This window comes from Ictidomys tridecemlineatus, chromosome 5, assembly GCF_052094955.1.
Source record: "Ictidomys tridecemlineatus isolate mIctTri1 chromosome 5, mIctTri1.hap1, whole genome shotgun sequence".
NCBI classification, from domain to species: Eukaryota; Metazoa; Chordata; class Mammalia; order Rodentia; family Sciuridae; genus Ictidomys; species Ictidomys tridecemlineatus.
Genome location: NC_135481.1, coordinates 72,322,765 through 72,345,493, shown reverse-complemented (window position 1 = coordinate 72,345,493; position 22,729 = coordinate 72,322,765). Strand labels below are relative to the sequence as shown.

Here is a 22,729-nt window from a genome sequence, read left to right as displayed (position 1 = left end):
CACTTGAGAAAACCTTCTTTTCTTCTATTTAAAAGAATAATTATCAACATTTTTCCATTTCTTCTCAATTGACTTTGTTTTGTATTTGAACATTTTTTAACCAGTTTCTATAATGTGGTTTCAGATCTTGATATTGAAACTTATTACTTCAGCCTCAAAGGCATGTTGTAAACTATTCTGGGAACAAAAAAAATGTATTTTGTTCCTTGTGACTTACATACAATACTTAAACTAAATTATATTCAGTCAAGTTTAAGTAACAAATTATCTACTTTCTTACTTTTAACCCCCAAATAAGCCCAGTTTCAACCGCTGATTTCATTAGGATTTTTAACTGCAGTTTTTAAAAAAAGGCAATCCATCAAGAACTACTTAATTGATAGATTTGGACAGAAGTAGTAACAAATTCATACTCAAGAATAAGGCATTATCTATCCTGCTTTAGAAATATCATCTCTCTTTTATCATGTGTATTGTGAATTTTAGAGGCATTCTTTCTGAATATATTCATCAAAAGAGTTTATATTTCAAATTATGTAACAATGAGTTTAAATGTTTCATTTGCTACGTGTAAATCATTTTGGCCTATCTCTGAATTATTATCAATTTGCCCTTTGCCCTGATGTTTTTCTTCTCCCCTGCTTTTGTTCCCCTTTTTTTCTTTTGGTTTTCGTGTGTGTGTGTGTGTGTGTGTGTGTGTGTGTGTGTGTTTCTCTATATTTGGTTTTGTACTTCATTAATTGCATCTTTTTCAAAGTACAATTTTTCTGAGAGATTAATAAAATCAAGTAAATATTGAAAATACATTAATGTGAAGATAATTGAGATGATTCCATTGTTTCAGCAAGCATTTGAGAAACTGGATTTTGATGCTGATGAATATTTGGATGTGATTGATAGGCTGAACACAATACAAGCTAGTAAGATTATACAACAGACATTGTGGTTACCTTTTCTATCAGACCAACATAGAAAAAATAAAATAAAAACCCTACATGTTATCAGCCAACTTCATGGAAGCATGAACCTTAATAAATAGTACATATAGGTAAAACCAGGAATATCGCCAAGAACATTGAAACATCATGAGTTGGCCTAATTGTCTTAAGTTTCTGAAAATTTTATTAACTTCCTCTCATCCATATTCTCAACAAATTGAGGAGATTCAATAATATGAAACAAACTAGCTTGATTATCTGAATCCAATTATTCTTCCTTTCTACCACTTCACAAAACCAAAATAGCACATGCAAAGATGAAGCTCACTCAGATGCAGAAGAACTTGATAGCTATAGGTTTTCCCCTTAAAGGAAGGACCTTTATGTTATCATGGAAGAGAGAACGTAATGGAAATTGAGATATGAAGTGCCACAGAAAGTCCACTTAATTAGCATTAAGTCATCCTCTCTTTTCAGAGGATAGCAAGACTTTCCATTCCTAATCCAATAATCCACTAATGAAGGTCATCAGGACAATGAAGAAACACTCTAAGACCACAGATAGTCATACATTATGGGCCAAAGCATAAAAAAATAATATTAAGGCTATTATTTTTACTAAAAATATATGCAAGATCATATCTTTCTGAAGACTAGGCTATAGCTAATAGTATTAAGAAGTAAAATAGAGATAATCACCTCAGAGAAATAAAAATTTTCAAATTCCTGTTTCAAGCCTCATATTCTTTCTTTCCTTTATGCTCACAACTTTTCCTCTTAATGTTTCTTGTCTCCATGATGTAAATAATCTATTTTATCCTCACAGGCAAGTTCTAAGGATGCTGGTACATTATGATTCAATCTCACTTCCTTTGTATATTTGCCAAAAGTTGGATCCAATATTGCTCATTCTTTGTTTTACTCCCTTCCTTGTTTAGCCATACCTTCATATACCTTCACCACTCTTTACTATATCAGTCATGGAAAAATTAAACAGATTTTTTTTTTGGAAGTAGGGATGCCAATCAGAAATAAAATACGGGGGGGGGGGGAATAAAGCAAAATATCTTTCCATGTGAGTTTCTATTTTCCATTTTCTTTATTTTAATTTTTTATCAAACCTAAAAAGCAGTTTGAGTAGCATTAGATTTGAGCTGTTAAGTTTGAATAACTTAAATCTCAAACTTGAGAAAAAATAAAATTAAAAACAACACAAAACTATTTTACTTAATGGCTTGTAATGATAGAGTTGTGTGTGTGTGTGTGTTTGTGTGTGTGTTATCAATTTTATTTCCTAATACATCCCCATCCTCTTCTTCCTACTCCTAGTGCCTTCCTCTATTCTGATGGCCTTACTTCTACTTCCATAGTATTCCTTTTTGTTACTTTATTACCCTGTAGATTCCACATATGAGAGAAAACAGGATACTTTCCTCTCTGAGTCTGACTTATTTTGTTCAAAATCATAGTCTCCAGTTACATACATTTTCTTGCAAATGAATGACACAATATTCTTTTTCTTGAACAAAAATTTATTGTGTATATGTACCCAATTTTCTTTATCCATTTGTCTGTTGATCCTAAACCGATTCTACACATCTGATGTTGTGAACTATGCTGCAATAAACATGGGTATGCCAGCATCTCCAAAGTATTTGGCTTTTGTTCTTTTTGATAAATATCAAGGAGTGGTAGGTTTGGATCATCTGGTAGCTCCATTTTTAGCTTTGTGAGGAATTTCAATACTGATAGAGTTTTACATTTGTTTGAGCAGTTATTTGTATAAACTGTCATGAATTGTGAAAAATCTGAAATTGTGCCATATTTACAAGCTCACAAGTTTGCCAGCCACAATTTCATGAATGCCGAAAGACAAAAGTCTTCTGGGAAAGAGAAAAAGAAAGTAACTCAGAGCAACAGCACTAGCCAGAGCATTATAAAGGTGGTTCTTCCAACTCCCATTCCCATGGTGTGATGGAAATAGAGACGAGTGGCCTGTGAAAATGGAAAGTTTTTCATTATAATAAAGGAACTCTGGGCTTATTAAACTAATATAAAATTTGCAATGGGTATTAAGCATGATAGCCCTTTGCTCCAGAGAGAGACAAAGCTTCTATCTTTCAAGCCTAGAAGTCTAAAAGACCTACCTACATCTGCCTTTTTATTTCCCCAAAGAGTGGCACTATGTCCTTCTTCAAGATTGCTTTCTATACAAATATACTTAAAAATATAGTCCAGAACAAAGGCAGTCAGTATCTCTACTTACAAGATATACAAGAGATCCATGAAGACTCCTTTCCTGATAAAATCTACCAATCAGTCCCATATCATCTTGGTTTTGGTTGTGTTTTCTCAAGTGTATTTCAACCCATTATCATTATGATGAATTTAACCAGCAAAGGCTGGGAGAGAGCTCTTCAATTTGGCTGATACATCCTTATGGTACTGACATCAGAGATACTCCATGGGAACAGGACTCACCATCTGAAAAAAATTAATAACCCCTCACAGTGTGCCTTACGAAGTCATGCAGCATTCTCCATAAATTGTTATTTTGACTTTTTTTTTTCTAGATCCAAGACGTTAATATATTAAAGTTGGGTTTTTTGTGATTGTGCAGGCACTACCATATCCACAATGAGAAAACCTAGGGCAGTTTTATCATCCTTAATTAACTTAGACATTGAGTTGAAGTCTCCTTAAATGTTCTCCTGGGCAGAGATGATGCCATTGGTCATTTTAACTAAAGCCATGAACAAATTTTGTTTCTGAATTTTCAACCAAATGACTCCCTTTATGGATTTAATTGTCAGTATATTCTGTATGTATAAGTTATTTATCCTTCTGGGAAGCGACTCTAAGTAAGGGTTGCCTCAATTTGAAGACATCACCATGGTCCTCTGTGGGCTACATGATCTACTCATGGCGTTTCCTTGAAGTTCTCTTATGATGTGTTATATGAATAATATATTTGAGAGGAAGGCACCTTAATGCCAAGCTTCTATACAGTAATTCCAGTAAGGAGGTGTAAATTGTGTTGTTAATTAAAAGTGTTGTTTATAATTGCTTGGGCTTCCCAAGTAGGATATCCATGAGTCTGCAGTACAGTTTGATAATATTCCCCTTGCACTAAGGCATTTCCTTATATGCAAAATTCTTCCAGGACTCTTCTGAAAAATGAAAAATGATCAAAACTGGATTAAGATCCCTACTGCTTCTTTCTATCTCAGGCGCTTGGGTTATTGTTTTGTCTTCACCATTATAAATCAGAGGTTCTTATTCTGACAGTTATAACTTTACCATGTTTCTAGTTATCCCCTGCTTTCACAAAAATGTTTCATCTAGAAGCAGCATGTTTGAGAAGAGAGTTAATTTTTTAAAAATTTAAAGAAAGTCATATGTCCCCTGCCTTTGTCTATATGAGTCTTATATAAGCCACTGTAGGGTAACTCAAAAAGTACTGTGCTCTATCTAATGGCTATTATCTTTGTGACATCAGTTCATGTCATTCCAACAGGGTATCAAGGTAGCTAGAAACCACATCTAGGTTTAAATCTATAATCATTTTTGGCCAGACTATCATACATAAGGTATACTAATCAGTCAATTTTGAGTTGCCTATAGGAAGAAAAGAATCATCAGGCCAAGTCAATCAGAATGGAATTTCAAGTTTTAAAAATAAGATCTGTGTAACTCCACATCCCATGTATCCTGTTAATTATCCAGGAACTATCCCAGAAGAAGTGACACCTTTCTTAGGACAGCTGCATTTGGTGACCAGTATCCATTATTAATGTGTGTGGACTAGGAGGAAATGAGAAAGGCAGAGCAAGAAATCTTTCTTAAGTCAGTTTTTGTAAAGGCTATTTCAATACTCAACTCCAAAAAACCTGTGAATGTTAGAAAGCATGGGTGACCTATCAAACAGCTTGATCCCTAAGTGATGCTTATTATCAAATTCATGCTATAATCAAACTGAAGATGGTCTAGAAAGCTAAGGACAATGCATGCTATTTCCAAGAGATGTATAATATGTAGCCAGAATTAGATGACAAAATTGTAATAGAAACTATAAACTGAAAAAAATATTAACAACAGTATGATACCACTAATAACATCATTGCTGGTTTAAAAGACTGTGAACGTCTAGTGCGTTCGGGTCCCTGGGTAAGGGTCGAAATCACCGGGACACAGGGGATGCAGAGCCAAGACAGCAATTGCAACTGCATGCTGAGGTTTATTTGCAAGTTCCTTTTATAATCTTCTTCTAACAAAGCAAGCAATTCTTCAGTAACATTTCATCTACATTGCCCAAATATCATGTCTCAGCGGGTACACCGAGCTAAATTCAGATTGTTCCTGTTCATTTGATAAGTACCCTCCCAAAGTTCTTTGTAGACATTATCTAATCCCCGAATGTACTGTTCCCAGGTCCAGTATGCAGGAAGCTTCTTCCTCTAGGCCAAACCATGCAGAACTTGTGGCTTGTGATAAAGGGAAGAGAACTTTTCCTCCTCCTAGCTGAGGTTTGCCTCAGCTGACCTAAATCACAGTCACAGCTCTTTGCAAAGTGTCAGGCTGAGGGAGCTAAACTCTGCACACTTAAACCCCAACAAAAGACCAATGCTGTTAATCCATTAATAGCAAGTGCTATCCATGCCCAATGGATCATGGTCTCCACCATGACACAAAAATGTCAAATTCCACAGTAGTTACAAGATTTTCAAGCAATGTTAGCCTCTGCATCAAGGACATGTCTTTCATTTTTGGTTCAGTCACTAATGACAGATGAATTTTCAAATCTGGTATGAGAATCAATCCAAGCATCAAAATTTGAGTTCTTCATTTCAATCTAAATCTGATTTTAAGTGTTCTCATGGGCTCTGCACCATGGATCCACATGATTGACCCAAATAATTAGATCAACTGCTGTTCACCAATGTGTGATCCTAAACAAGAGTGTCATTATTCTATTTATCTGTAGTTTTCTAAGTTTCAGACACATGTTATAGTCACTAAAATCATAACAAGATTCAGCATGAAATATTGGCCAAAGAAACAACAGTCACTTAAGCTCTGCCTAATAAATGGAACATTCACCTCCATTTTTTAGTTTTTCAAAACTGCCTCTGAGTTTGGCCATTCATACAGCACAATAGATATAATCTGGTTCCACCTTACTGTAAACATTGCTGGAACAGGACTAGAAATTTATGGGAACCTTTGTGATTTGAAGGACCCAGTAATACACTATCTTTCCTTCACGTGGCCTAGGGCAGGATAAAGATTCCCCTTAAGTATAGCTGTCACTTTATTCATTTTGTCATGTACAGTCAAGATACGACTGGAATAAAACTAAATGATCCTTCACACATACTTTTTTTTCTTTTTTTTACAAACACAACTTAATTGTTTATACCCCAATTTTTTTGTCATTGGGATAAACTGTGATTTAAGCCATCCCAAAATGGAAATGTCAGTCCAGAAAATTAGCTTACTTGGATCAGACATTTATATTCAACAAAATACTAGAAGCAAGCTCACAGATGCTTCTAAAAATCAGTATACATAATAGTTGTGTCAGGAAAATATAGCTATGTGATAAAGTCGATAAGTCACAAACCCCACAGGGCAACACTAGGGGAAGTCTGCCTCACATTCGTAGAGACAGTAGGCAAAGTCATGAGTCAGAGACTTGAATCTCAAAGATATTGTTATGATTCTAGGGCCCCAAATTTATTAGCATTTCTTTATACCCTGACACTCTCAAGATGAAGTCCTTCTGCATTCATTCATGTGGCCAAGATATAAAAGTATATAATATATATGATACATTAACTTCTATAATACTTTCAGATGTAAAAGAAATAAAAGCAGTACATTGATTTGGTTCACACAGGAAACTATCGTTTCATATTTATTTGTTTTTATCCTTAAAAGAGCTGAGGTAGGGATTGTGGAAGGGCAAAAACAGGGAGTATGGAGAAGAAAGTCACTTCACTCACAAATTTTTGAATTTTGTATGCTGTGTGAGTGCTTGTGCACAATAGAAAGAATTTTTTAATGTTTTCAGTCCACTTAAAGACATACAAAACAAAAAAATGATGCAAAACAGCCATCATGATGGACAGATTTGGGAACAACTTATTGTCCCAGTAGACACAACCATGTTGCTTTCTGGCTATGACCTGAGGTTTGTGCCTCCTGGTGCCCAGGGCCTTGACTCACAGAATGATTAACTTATTGAAGAGTCCACCTTATCCAGACATTTGCTTCCCTAATATCAAAGTAACATTTATTAAATTGTTTTCAAGTTTAAAAATAAAGGCCAGCAGAGTTTTCTCACACACAGGACTAACTGCAAAAATTTATCTAGATTTATTTCTGGCAATTTCTCATTCTTCAATGGATCACTTTCATCATCATTGCAAATTGTGTCCAGACAAATAGGAGTCTGAATAGTCCCCTCTGTGATTTCCCTGGGGATTTTAGAGTCCCAGCAGATATTCCTCAAAGGGTCAAGGCTCTCCTATAAAGCCAAAATGTACTGAAAACGTTTTGAGATTTTTTAGTGCCATCTCTGAAATGATCTAAGGTTGACATGATAACTTCAGAAGGTGATGAGACTTATATCATCACAACATCGCTCTTTTTCTTTCTACACATTACATATCCTGTCTCTTCATCTCCTAATCAGTCAACATAATGATTCAAGAGGTTTTGTGCACAGCAGAAACAAATTTTCCCCTTTAACGTTCATTGTAACAGTTTACATATGTCTCTGCAACCATTTTTTGAAAGAGGCAAGAACTTTTGTCTTTCTAGGTTGTGTTTTGATACTACTTGTTGCAAGAGTGGACCTGAGGCTGATGGCCAGACTGACAAGGAGGTTCCTCAGCCCCAGGCAAACAAGAGTTCACAAACCAAGCATCTCTTAACCAAATATATTTGAGTCTTGCTATAGACCAAATGTTTATATCTCTCCCAATATAATATGTTGAAATTCTAACCCCACAATATTAGACATTAGTATTGGGAATTGAGGCCTTTGATAGAGGATGAGGTTTGTGAAAGTAGAGCCCTCATGGATAGGATTAATAAGTTTTAATGAAAGAGACCCCAAAGGACTTTCACACTCCTATAACCATGTGAAAATTTATTAAGGTGGTCATCTATAAACCAGAAAGCACATCCTCACCAGAGCCTTGATCTGAAACTTCCTAGCCTCCAAAACTGTGAGAAATAAATACTGTTTATAAGCTGCCCAATTCATGGTATTCTATTATTGTTAGACTAAGAAAAAACTACTGATTTGTACATCCATATTAACAAGGACCACCATAAAATTTCTCATCTTTTTGTCCATTACCAATTTATTGCATTCACATCTTGTTAATTTACAGGAGATACCCTTATTCTTCCTTTTCTAGAAATCCTCCACTAATAAGTAATCAGGGTAAACTCCCATGGTTTCACGGATGTTGGTAGAAGAAACGAAAATCCTACGTCAGAGTCACATGAGTTTATTGTTCATAGTAAATATTACCTTCAATATTAGCATTTTCTCATGTTGACTCCTAACACCTCAGTCCCCATAAGATGACCTGGAAAGTGCCAGTAACATCTATGCAGATCCAGGGCAAATATGTCCCAAACAATATTAGAAAAGATATGACTCTGTGAAGGCAAACTCTGTGTCAACCACACAGAGCTAAAGGATGCTCAGATAGCAATTTAGACATTAATCCAGGTGTGTTTGTGGAGGGATTTACAGAAAGGTTCACATTTGAATTAGTAGAAGAAGCAAAGATCAGCTCTTACCAAAGGGCATCATCTGGTCTGCTGGCAGAATGAACAGAACAAAAGGCAGAGGAAGTACAAATTTACCCTGTCCCTTCTTAAGCTTAAGACACATCTCCTGTCCTCAGATGTCTGAGCCTCTGGTTCTCTAGCCTAGGTTTAGGAATGTGATTTACATCATCATTTCCCTCAGCTCTCAGACTTTCTTACTTGGTCCTGTTTTAAATCACCCAATTGCAGGTATGAAAAGGGCATCTGTTCCTTTAGGAAGTTCAGGTTACTGTAATATAAAAGAAATAAAACATTTTAATGGAATTGACAAACTGATTTCTGATTATGAAAATTGAATTGATTTTAAAAACATTTTATAATTTGAAAAAGATATGTTAAATGAGAATCAGTGGTATGCAATTTCACATATGCACATACACACGTGCAACCACACAGAATATCTGTATGTCATGCATGTACACGTGTGTATATATATACACACATATATATACACATACACACACATACACACATATATATATACATATAATGTGTACACAAAATATCTCATATATATAACAGACATACAATATTTGAAATAATATAGCATAGTATATTCTGTGTACTATTATAGTATAACATGTTTATTCAAACAATACTTTTCAGAAAAAAATTACCAAAATATTAATAGTGTTTAATCTGAAATGATTTTAAAGTCTTCCTTATATATCCATCAACTTCTTTCCACAATAAATATGAATTATATATATTAGCATCTCAGAAACGTTTTAAAATATATTTCTTAAACAAATGCTTAAGTAGATTCTCTTACATTTTTTTGATCAAGAGCCCTATTTTTAGACACCCAAGTAAATTATAACTTGAAAGGTGTAGAAGCTACAAGTCAATACCAATGTCTGAAGAGAATGAGGACAAGATGTCACTGAAAGAGAATTTCTAAACTAAATCTAAAAGACTGAAGGGAAAAGGAAATCATGAAATATAAATTAACATATGATACAATTTCTGGTGTGAATATCTATCAATTTATGCATGCTATGCAGTAGAATTTGAATAATCATTATCAACCAACACTGATTTAGGATTTACCACTTTAATAAATTCAAACATACTATTCTGAAGGACAATCATTTCATTCAAGGCCTTGATTTTCCAAACTAGTAAAAGAAAAGGTCTATGAAAAATGTCTTTCAAATTTCTGCCCAGAAAAGTAAGATAGATAGCATCATACTACCCATTAACATATACACAGGGATTAAGTGCAAAGATTTAAGAATATGAGAGTCTCTCAGAATATGCTGTCAGAGAAATGATTGACTAACATGAGGCACTCTCTTTAGGTGATGGACAGTTGTGAATGTGCACACTCAGTCACTGAAAATGAATTCTCAGAGAGACAAGTGATCATTCCCTATAGGGGCAAATGCTATGTCCTTCCCAGAAAAATTAAGGGAATGTGTAGAAAAATATAATCTAGGATTTATACATTTTTATATTGAATTTTTTGACAGCACTCAAAGAAAGAGAACATTCCTCTGAAATTTGTTCACGCTGAGAAAGAGAATAAAATGTAAAAGAACATTTTTATTTTCTCAATAAAATTCTAGAAAACACAGATAAATGGATCATGAGGTGAGATTACAGGGCAAGAAAAGATTATATTTAAAAATCTGCAGAGGGTTGGGGTTGTGGCTCAGTGGCAAAACACTTGCCTCGCATATGTGAGGCACTAGGTTCGAACATCAGCACCACATAAAAATAAATAAACAAAATAAAGAAATCAATTCATTCTACGAGGCCAACATTACCCTGATTCCAAAACCAGACAAAGACACTTCAAAGAAAGAAAACTACAGACCAATATCTCTAATGAACCTAGATGCAAAAATCCTCAATAAAATTCTGGCAAATCAGATATGAAAAGATATCAAAAAAAAATGTGCACCATGATCAAGTGGGATTCATCCCTGGGATGCGAAGCTGGTTCAATATACAGAAATCAATAAATGTAATTCACCACACCAATAGACTTAAAGTTAAGAACCATATGATCATCCCGATAGACACAGAGAAAGCATTTGACAAAATACAGCATCCCTTTATGTTCAAAACACTAGAAGAACTAGAGATAACAGGAACTTACCCTAAAAGTTATCTATGCTATCATTCTAAATGGAGAAAAATTGAAGGCATTCCCTCTAAAATCTGGAACAAGACAGGGATGCCCTCTCTCACCACTTCTATTCAACATAGTTATGGAATCACTAGCCAGAGCAATTAGATGAAAGAAATTAAAGGTATAACTATAGGAAAAGAAGAACTTAAATTAGCACTATTTGCTGGTGACATGATCCTATACCTAGGAGACCCAAAAGGTTCTACCAAGAAACCTCTATAACTAGTAAATGAATTCAGCAAAGTGGCAGGATATAAAATCAACACCCATAAATCAAAGGCATTCCTGTATATCAGTGACAAATCCTCTGAAATGGAAATGAGCAAAACTACCCCATTCACAATATCCTCAAAAAAAAAAAAATACTTGGAATCAACCTAACAAAAGAGGTGAAAGATCTATGCAATAAAACCTACAGAACCCTAAAGAGAGAGATAGAAGAAGACCTTAGAAGATGGAAAGATATACCATGCTCATGGATAGGCAGAATTAATATTACAGATTCAATGCAATTGCAATCAAAATCCCAATGGAATTCCTCACAGAAATATAAAAAGCAATTATGAAACTCATCTGGAAAAATAAGAGACCCAGAATAGCTAAAGCAATTTTAAGCAGGAAGAGTAAAACAGGTGGTATCGCTATACCAGATCTTAAACTATATTACAGAGCAATAGTAACAAAAACAGCATGATATTGGCACCAAAACAGGCTGGTAGACCAATGGTACAGAATAGAGGATGCAGAGACCAATCCACAAAATTACAGCTACCTTATATTAGACAAAGGTGCTAAAAGCATGCAATGGAGAAAGGATAGCATCTTCAACAAATGGTGCTGGGAGAACTGGAAATCCATGTGCAACAAAATGAAATTGAATTCCTATCCCTCACCATGCACAAAAGTTAACTCAAAATGGATCAAGGATTTACGAATCAAACCAGAGACTCTGCATCTAATAGAAGAAAAAGGTGGCCCTAATCTCCATCACGTGGGGTTAGGCCCCAAGTTTCTTAATAAGATGCCTATAGCACAAGAATTAAAACCAAGAATCAACAAATGGGATGAATTCAAACTAAAAAGTTTTATCTCTGCAAGAGAAATAATATGTGAAGTGAATAGGGAGCCTACATCCTGGGAACAAATTTTTACCTCTCACATATCAGATAGAGCTCTAATCTCTAGTATATACAAAGAACTAAAAAAGTTAAACAACAAAAATGCAAATAACCCAATCAACAAATGGGCCAAGGACCTGAACAGACACTTCTCAGAAGAGGCTATACAATCAATCAACAAATACATGAAAAAATGCTCACCATCTCTAGCAATCAGAGAAATGCAAATTAAAACTACTCTAAGATACCATCTCACTCTAGTAAGAATGGCACCATTATGAAGTCAAACAACAAAAAGTACTGGCGAGGATGTGGAGAAAGAGGTACACTTGTACATTGCTGGTGGGACTGCAAATTGGTGCAGCCAATTTGGAAAGCAGTATAGAAATTCCCTGGAAAACTGGGAATGGAACCACCATTTGACCCAGCTATTCCTCTTCTTGGACTATACTCAAAAGATCTAAAAACGGGATAGTACAGGGACACAGCCGCATTAATGTTTGTAGCAGCACAATTCACAATAGCTAGACTGTGGAGCAAACCTAGAGGTCCCTCAATGGATGAATGGATAAAAAAAATGTGACATTTATACGCAATGGAATTTATACTCAGCACTAAAAAATAATAAGATCATGGCATTTGCAGAGAAATGGATGGCATTAGAGCAGATTATGCTAAGTGAAGTTAGCCAATCCCCAAAAAACAAATGCCGAATGTCTTCTCTCATATAAGGGGGGTGAGACTCAAAATGGGTAGTAGGGAGGAAGAGCATGAGAAGAAAATTACCTCTAAATAGGAAAGAGAGATGGGAGGGAAAGGAGGGAGAATAGAATGGGAATTGCAAGGAAGATAGAAGGAGACCCTCATCATTAAACAGATTACATGTATGACGATGTGAGGAAGAAAAAAAAAAAGTAGACTGGCACATTAGATTGGGTTGAAAGAAGTGAGGGGAGGGGAGGGAAGGAGAGATAGGAAGGACAGCAGAATAAAATAGATATTACTATTTTTGTATGTATAAATGTGATTGCACAATCAATGTGATTCAGCAACCTGTACACTCAGAAAAAGGAGTAATTATACCCCATTTGATTCAAATGTATGATATGTCAAGATCACTATACTGTCATGTGTAACTAATAAAAAAAATTAAAAAATAAAGAAATCCTGTCCATGTATAACTAAAAAAAATCTGCTAAAAGCAGAACTACTGCAGACACCCAATGAAAAATGGAGAAAGTATGTCAAAAATAACATGCACTTCCAAAATTAAAATTCAATTGAATGTTAAATATTGCAATGTTCCAACAGATCAAGGAAAATAAATGAAAGGTATGTGGAAAGAATGTTAACAAGAGTTCTTACCAGAAGGAAGGCAAAAGGATAAAAAAATTGATAAAAATCAGCACAGTAGAATAAAATGAACATCATTTGTGAAAATGTTCTAATTTTGTCAGTGTGCTCAACAAATATCAGATAATTAAAAAATTCATTCCATTCTGAATCCAATATTGTTAAATTCGTGCTTAATTGTTCATTTATTCTCTTCTATACAGGTCTTCCAGTAATATCTATAAAATCTTGGGTAAAAGGTTATAAAAATATTGTGAATATTCTACAATTTAGAAAGAATAAATTTACCTTTCATGAAAATATGTGTTTCAGCAGATTAAAAACATATCTTATAAAGAATTGAGATCCTTTTAAGTTGTACTTCAAGGAAAAAGACTCAAAAACATGCTAAAGCTGAAAAACCAATTATGTTCATTTAGTAAATAATGTAATTAAAATAAATGCACACAAAAGAAGAAATACTACAGAAAGCATAATGTTTAATACAAATAAAATCTTATTCTGTCCCCTATAAAAACTCATAAAAATATTTTTAAGATCAATCGAAATCATAAGTTGAATTTTCTATGCTAATTCGTGATCTCCTAATAGCCAAGCCTTGCCAGGCCTGGTGGCATATAACTGTAATCCCAATGGCTCAGGAGACTGAGGTAGGAATATCAGAAGTTCAAGGCCAGCCTCAGCTACTTAGCAAGACCCTGTCATATATTTCAAAATAAAAGTGAAAAAAAATGGGGTGGGGAGGGTTGTGACTCTGTGGTTGAGCACCCCCCTTGGTGTGGTACTAAAACCAAATGAACAAAAAGAGTTGAGCAATTAACAGAAGGGAAAGTTAAAAAGCAGAGCAAATTTCTAACAGTAAATACATCTTCCTGTTATTTATTCCTAAATTTTCTCTCATTTAGGTTCAAAGGGGGACTTAACATTCTATTTGTATATTCTAGTATGTTCACATATAAATATTAGGTAAGTGTAAGTAATTTCTATTTTATAGTTCTTTAAGCAGATATAACACTGAAACTATATTTAATGTTAAAAATTGAAAATAATTCACAGGAAATAATAGGTTTACTTCAGAAATCAGTAGCTTGAGATTCAAATAACTATTTCTGAGTGAGCAGAATATAAATTCTACTTGTTATATTATCAGTAAATATCAGCAAAACATTTAATTATGTATCAGAGTACAAAGGACAATAAACTGATAGTGAGGGGACAAGTATCGATTCCAGTCTCTGATTCCATTTAGGTGTACCATCTTGAATAAGTATATCAGCTTTGTTGGCCTTGGTTTCCTTTTTCTTACAATGAGGTGGCTCACTTAATTCATTTTTAATGCCAGTGGCAGTACTAACACTGACCTTTAGCTTCAAATACATTAAATTCTCATTTTCATTATTCTTACTTAAAAATATTATAGCTTGGGATCCACACTGCCTTTGTTCAATGGAGTAAAATCTCTTGTTTTAAAAAAAATGTTCAATCCCAGAATAATATCAACAAAGTATGAATGTGGCAAGCATTTTTCTCTTTTACTAATAGGTATATGAAAGAGACAATTTCATAATTTTCTCCTAATAACATATTAGAATAGTGTAGCCTTAGTAATAGAACTCCAGGCTATAAAAAAACCTGAACTACATAGTCTATATTTAGAATACTATAAAAGAAGATAAATTAAATACTGAAATATGTAATAGCGATCTTCATAAAAAAATCAATAAAAGCAAAACAGTAGAACTCTTATACTTATATGGCTTGTTAATTCTGAGATAAAATGTGCCTTGTGTCTCATAAGCATAGACTGTTAAGCAAAACTAATGTTTCATAATTTGGACCATTTGTATATTTAGAATAAAGAAAATTTTAAATGAAGGTTCAAATTTGAAATGCTTGAAAATTTATTTACTTTTTTATTACTTAGAAATTTCTAGACTTTAGTTTCTTTTTCTCAGTGAAGGAATCTTTTATAATCTTATCCTACTTTTTTGTAATTTTACTTTTAATTAAAATATAATTTACATAAATCAAAACTATTTTTTCTTGGACAGTTACATATGCATTTTGAAACTCAGACATATTTGCACCCTCACCAGTGTAAATATTAGTTCTATTATCACAAAAAAAAATTATACTCCTTTCGAGTCATTTTCTCTCATTCCTGACTTGCTGACAATGACATATGTTTTCTGTTATAATACTTAGTCTTTTCAAAAAGTCAAGTAAATAGAATGATTCACTTGTCAGATTTCCAAATTGGGTTTCTTTCAATTAGTAAAATACATTTGAGACCAAAACATTTTGTTTTCTGGTTTATTCTTTTTATTGCTTGGTATTATTCTAATACATGGAAATACCGAAGCAGAAAAACAAATAAGGTTTCTTTTTCACTATTTTGCCATTTTTTTGTGATCACCCAATACTCCAACATATTTTGGGTGATCATAAATAAATTTCTCCTAGGTAAATAATTAGGATTGGAATTGCTGGGTCACATGATAAGCATATGCTTCACTTTACAAGGAACTACCCCAAGTTTTCAAAGCAGCTGGCCATCAAAAACATATAAAAATTAAAAATCTTCCACATCATTGTTCTTCCCATTTTTTACTTTATATTAATGTAAATTATGACTTCTTGTAGTTTTGATTTATATCTCCTTGTGTACTAATTATACTGAACATATTTTTCTGAGCTAAGTCACCACCTGAATCTCTTGTTTGATGAGAACATTTAGTCAAATATTTTTAATGTGTTTTTATTTTTCTATTAGAGTTTATAAGTTATTTTTATATTCTGGAAATTTAAGCTCTTTATCATATAACTTAAGAATAATTTCTTGCAAGTGGTACATTCATTTTTCTTTTCATTCTCTTGACAGGGTCTTGATATTGATATTAATTTTAATAGAGTCTACTTTGTCACCTCTTCTTTTATAGATGACACTTCTAGAGTTATATCTCTGAAATATTTTCAAATTTCAAGATCACAAAGATTTTCTTGAAATTTCCTTTTACTATTTAAAAATTTTAGAAATTTAATTTAAGTCTGATTCATTTTTAGTTAATTTTGTATAAATGCTCAGTGTAGGTCAAGTTTTTTGTTAATTAAATGTTTTCATATCAAACTGTAATTTCTCAGTTGGCTTTGAATCTATGCTGAAAATCAATTTATCATGTTTTGTGGATCTATTTCTGGCTTTCCATTCTGTTTCATCTATCTGTTTATGTCTTCACCAATACCAAACCAGCTCTTTCTCAACTCATCAATGTAGTAGTCACAGAACTTATTAGGAAAGTTTTAGGAATACACTGGGCTACTATTAATAATTGCATATTACAATAGTGTAAAACAAGATCGTCTCAGTAAACCCAGACAAATTTATTACATAAAAGGATCTGGTTGTTCATTTGAGGGTATGGTGCTGGCTCAGGAAAGCATAGCTCATAGCTGGAAGGGACATTTTATCTAAATCTGGAAGTAGATCACAGATGGAATATGGCCCAGGGCGATGAGGCCCATACTGAGGTGGGATTCTAACTCCAGGTAGTACTAGGAATTCTGAAGAGATGGTGGAAGGTCATGGCAACACTGTCCAGTCAGTGGACAGGGCAGCTGAAAAGATGGAAGTGAATAAAGGAAACCAAAAAACAGTACACAAGGTTTTTGCCTAATTTATCTCTAATTTATTAATGGTGGTATTTTAGGGCATAAATAATCCATGTAATTGAAAGAATGCTAATGAATGTCTAGCCAACAGTTATCGAATTTTGGGCAACTATGAACCAGGTACTGTTGTAAATATTGCAGATGTATTTACTTAATTATCAAAAAAAAGTAGGAAATGGAAGTTAATTTAATTAACATTTTTATATGAAAACAACAAGAAAAAAGCCATATGCAGGATTTTGATACTTGAATTTCAGAGTTTGTAGTTTAATCATGGAGTTGTTTGGTGGGTATCTAATAAACATTAATACTTAAGGTTTTTAACATCATAATTATCATCAACCCTGAAAACTTTATATTAATTTCAAATATTTTTCTAAGCATATTATTCTACCAAGACATCCCTATCTTTTTCTTTCTAATGGTCTTTCATATTTCTTGAAAACCTACATCATTAGTGTAATCATCTATCAGTACCTGGTCCAGATCTTGAAAAATTCTACAACTTCTTGATGATTTCAGTTTTCATGTAAAAATTGGCTTTAAATGAGAGAATATAATAATAATACATGTTAGAGTCATATTTTCATCTTTAGTGAATTGTTGTTATATTTTTATCCCATTTGTGACAATTGACAAAAATAGATCAATTTTAAGTAATTAATAAAAGACAAAATAAGTGGCTTTCAGTTTTCCTAATAATGTTTATTATTAAGGAAGTAGAATATAACAAAATAATAGAGGTACATTTTAAAACATGAACAAATTAACCTTTAAACAAAGTATATGCAATATAGTACAAAGTTCTAATGTAGGTTTTAACTCAAAATATATAACATTTATAAGAGTGCCTCTATTAGAAATCACTTCATTAGATGAAAATGATAACCTTATTATTAACTATAAACTATAGTTGGAAATAATAACCTCTGTTTAATGTCTTTATTAGGATTTGGAAATGATAGAAATATCTAGCATAAAATATGCTACAATGTCTTAAAAGGAACTTGACTCATTACAGGTAATTTTACACTTCTTTTAATTCTTCGGCAATTTGAGAATGTTTTAGAGACTTTCTATAATTATGATTGTTTTTCACTTCCTTAAGATTCCTGACTATAATGGATCCAGAAGCAGCGTGTGCTTTATAAAAGTATAAAATACACTTTCGTTATGAAAAGTGATGCTAGGTGAAGAATGATTACAAGATTTGGGATTTAATATTTCTACCTCTTTTCACTTTTATCCCAGTCCAAACTTTTTGGGGTATGGGCGAATGTGTTTTAAATTATTAATATCTTTCTGTTATTTTCATTTTTGTAGTTTCTACCATTAGAAATAGTATCACATGATTAAAGTGCCATTGATATTTTTCACTGATATGATGATGTTTCAATAAATATAGAAACAAAAAGATGAAGTAATAAGAGAGAGGAACTGGACTATATAATTCTAAGAGAAGTATTTTTTATACGATGTTATAAAACTACACCATCAGTTGTGGACTTAGATGACAAATGGTCATACGGGAGAAAATATTTCTAAAAACTTTTATCTGACTCAATTTTGGATGTCTAGCTTGAAATTCTTATTGGATCAATTGGATATATTTGTGGCATGGGACAACTTACGGGCATTTAGATATTTTTTCCAGTCTTTGGATACTCTACCAATTATGGATTTTGTCTTTTGCTATTTGTCCCGTTGGGTCATAGGTAATAACTTTTATATTTTATTGATTTTGAGATATTCAACTCAATTGATATTTCTTCCTTAAAATGTCTAGAGGAAAAAAAATAATACTTATTGAAAGTTGATATCTTAGGGTTACCTGAGTTACAGGAGGGAAATAGAGGAGCTGCTACAGTAGCCACTGGACTGGACCTAGCTGAGGAGAGAGCAATGTCATGGCCAGGGAGCACCAGTGGACACATACTCAGGAAGCCCTGCCAGAAACACAAAAGATCTGAGCCAGAAGAGACATTATGGGCCACTCAAAAGAAGCCATCCATTCTGCATCCTCTAAAAAGTGACAGAACAGTCTTCAAGGTCCTAAAGTAAAGGAGAATGTCTCAGGATGTCTGATGGTTTATGATAGTTTCAGTGAAGACACAAGTAGCAGCTCCAACTCTCAGGAGAGTGAAGAAGTCTCTCCTTTACTTTGTAACCTCCCAATTACCAAAAACAATTGTGAAAGCTACATGTATTCAAATGGTAATCCAATTGAGTGTGGTCTCCTGCAAGATGTGTGAGATGGTTGGCCTGAGAAATACTGTTAGTCTGAAACAAAATGTTTCTGCAATGTTTCATGCTCAAGAAGTCATTCACCAAACTCAAAGAAGGCAGGAACTTTGGCTAGATTTCATGTCATGGGTAAAATTCCAATAAAAAAAAAAAACAAAGGTCCTTTAAAAACCACTGTTGTTTACAAAACTGGCTATTTATGCTCAGTATCAGGAGTCATTGGAAAATCTAAACAATAGTCTCCATGGAAGATTTTTGCTAAGATAAATAAAGTGATAGCAACAGCTTTTTAACTCTGTTATCTGTTTTTTTTTTTAAACATGCACATATTAAAACCTGCTGAGGTGATATCTCACAAAATATGAGAGTAAAATTTCCCAAGACAGACCATAGCATACCAACGAAAGTCTTCTGGATTGCTAGAATTATAAAATTAGCAGGTCACAGTGCCCTTTCAACATATGATGGGTTTGAAATGACTGTGCTCTAGCCTTCTAGTGTAATATGCCAATTGGTTATTGTGCAACCAGTGGAAAATCTCTTGTTCTTCTCAGAGCTTTTCAACATACATATACAAATTGGAAAGCTGTTGTAGTAAAAAAGACTTGTGCTGAAATATTTCCTCCTGATTTCTCACAAAAGACTTCAGAGAGCATGCAGGTTTCTTTTAAATCTTGCATTAGAGCAGAAGTGGTTGACAAGAGGTATTTGTGTTAAACATGAGGGGCAGTGGTAGAAAGTATAATTGGACGATAATTAGCAATGGTATATGAATAGAGTGAACACAAAGTAGATGGCTTCTGGCACCATATGCATAGCACCTTAATTGATCACATTGGTTGAACTGAAGCACAGGCCATCAATTAAAAAACAGTCTGTCATTATAAAAAGACACGATGGCATTCTAATACACCATCACATTTCTTTACTTAAGTAAATGAAATGGCCCAAAGTAACGGTTCAAGGAAAGAATGAAATTGGGAGCTATAGATCCATTAAATCTTTCTATAGTGTGTGGCATGACCATTATGTACTGGCTGATAGAATTCTGAGGACTGGGATGGATGGATGGCTCAGAAGCAGGAGACAGATTGATTCTGTTATACAAACTATACTTATTTTCCATTTTGGTTTCTGTAAAGATAACATGATTGAACTTACTCCTCCCTGAGGTTTCATAAAACTTCCTTTTATGAGTTTGGACTACTTCAAGGAAACTGACTCCATTGCAAAAATCAGTAAAAGCTATTTTGTAAGGATGTTTAAAATCATGGATGTCATGTAGAAATGAAATTAGAAGCACTCTCATGGGGCCTCATTAGGTCTCCTGGAGCCATATTTAATATGTATAGTCACAGTGACTTGAATTAGTGAGGGTTCACTTCAGTGGATGGAAAGAAGAGGATGACAGTGGGTAGACACTGAGTCCCCTCACCTTTATCCTATAGGGTGTGTCAGTTAATTGGTATTAACTGCAGCCTTAAGCATCACAATCATTGAAAGAAAATAATCAGTTTCATCAAAAAGAAGAAAAAAGCAAAGTCCCAGCGATAGAAAGGACCCTAAAAAACAACTGTATTGCAGCAGAAAGAGAGATTTCTAGATAGAAAGGATTAAAATTTATTCCAAGGAAGATCTGATCAGGAAACTATTGGCTCTGCCATCATCTTCATCAAACTAAACCTATCAGGTTGTTCAAAGACTGGGTGGGAGAAGAGTTTTTATCCAGGAGTGATTTATAATTAATTCAGCTACACTGTGGACTACTTTTCTGGAGCATTGTGCTAAAAATAGAAGATTCCAGTACCATTTTTTTTTCAGGCAGATGGAGAAAGTACTTTAGTAGGGGTTCAGTTTACAATGTGGCAAATTTTGTGTTGTGTTGGAGCTTTTGAAAGAATGTTATAACATTTTCCCAAGTTTAAATTTATGTGCATTGCTAACAAGAACTGAAATCTTAACTTTTATGATAAGATTAAAGCTTATTTGTCAGGACTGAAGGAAATGATTTAATAATGATATAGTTACAGATGATAGGGAACTGTCATTACAAATTAATATTTTTGGTACTCTTATGGAGATTTTTTGATTTTTGAAACAACATCAGTGCCATTTCAGTTTCCTTTGCTCCAGAAATGGGTAATTCTCCCTCATGGAGGGCTCATCACCACATGATCATGAAAGGGGTAATTAAATAACTCTTCTTTTTGGCATTTTATTTCCATTCATTTCATACGTTAAGCCAGAAATGTTCTTCATTTTGTGACAATATATTTGGAGTTTTATACGAAACTAGAATTACTCTGGATATTTTAATATGTTGTCTCTTAGATTTAAAAAATGATTAAAATTCTCCTTAAAGTTTAAACTGGAATGGGTGACATGATGTTTAGTATTCCATGTGCATGTTGAGGGGTAGGAGGAAATACAATATTTCCTTAAATTTATTTTATCTTCCTTACTAATACTATTCCACAAAAAAGGATTCTGACCAGTTCACTATCTTTTCCCTCCATCTGTGGGATAGCAACTTGGTATGGCCATACTCCACAAGTGATGTTCTATATTACCAATGTAATCAACTTAAAAGTTGTTCAAAGCCAAAATAAGTTTAGCTTTGAAAATAATTCTAGCTCCATTTTTAAATATCTTGTAAAATTATTTGTTAGAAAACTATTTGAAAGAAATTTGATTCTCTTAAAATTCCTTATACATTGTACAAATTTTTCTTTAATTGTAGCCAGAATTTACTTTAACAATAATAACTGTTCTGGATCATTTGGATATTTCCTACTTTAAAATTCACAGAGTCCTTTAAAAATAGTAAATTTGGAAAAGGATTGTTTTTAGGCATTTTCTAACTTTCTGACACAAAGTCACTGAATGCGGGAGCTCTAACATTTACCAATGAGGTTCCTAAGACTAGACTCTCAGCAATTCGCTTCTGTTTCAGAAGTACTTCTGAGTCTGAGTCTGGGCTCTCCAGAGTGCTAACACTGACCATTTCCTCTGGAATATAGTCAGGGCTAATTAGATATTAATCAAAATGATCAATCTCTGTAGTTCTTCAGTCTATTGATGCATTAAAATTGTTAATCGGAGAGCCTTAGGGGATCATTTTAGGTAAGATTTTTGTTGAAATGTTAAAATGCATATAAGGTTAAAAAACAGCAATATATTTTCCTAAACATTGTTCTACTTTGGGGAACAACAACATTTGTAATGTGCACAGATTTATTTCATTCTCTACAAGAGGGATTAATAATGTGTTTTGTATTAGCTATTGTAAGTAAAGTATGTTACTTTGTAGTGCAAGAATGTATGGAATCACGTCAGCATTTCTTAATATTGACTCATTGGGGTCATAAATGCAGATCCTATCAACACAAGTTGATTCTCACATGTAAACTATGTGTGAG

General features: G+C 33.5%; 1 pseudogene; it reads left to right on the top strand.

Annotated features, from left to right (window-relative positions):
- Nucleotides 1-19,150: 19,150 nt before the first annotated feature.
- LOC144377643 (MBT domain-containing protein 1 pseudogene) lies at nt 19,151-21,056 on the top strand (annotated as a pseudogene).
- Nucleotides 21,057-22,729: the final 1,673 nt, after the last annotated feature.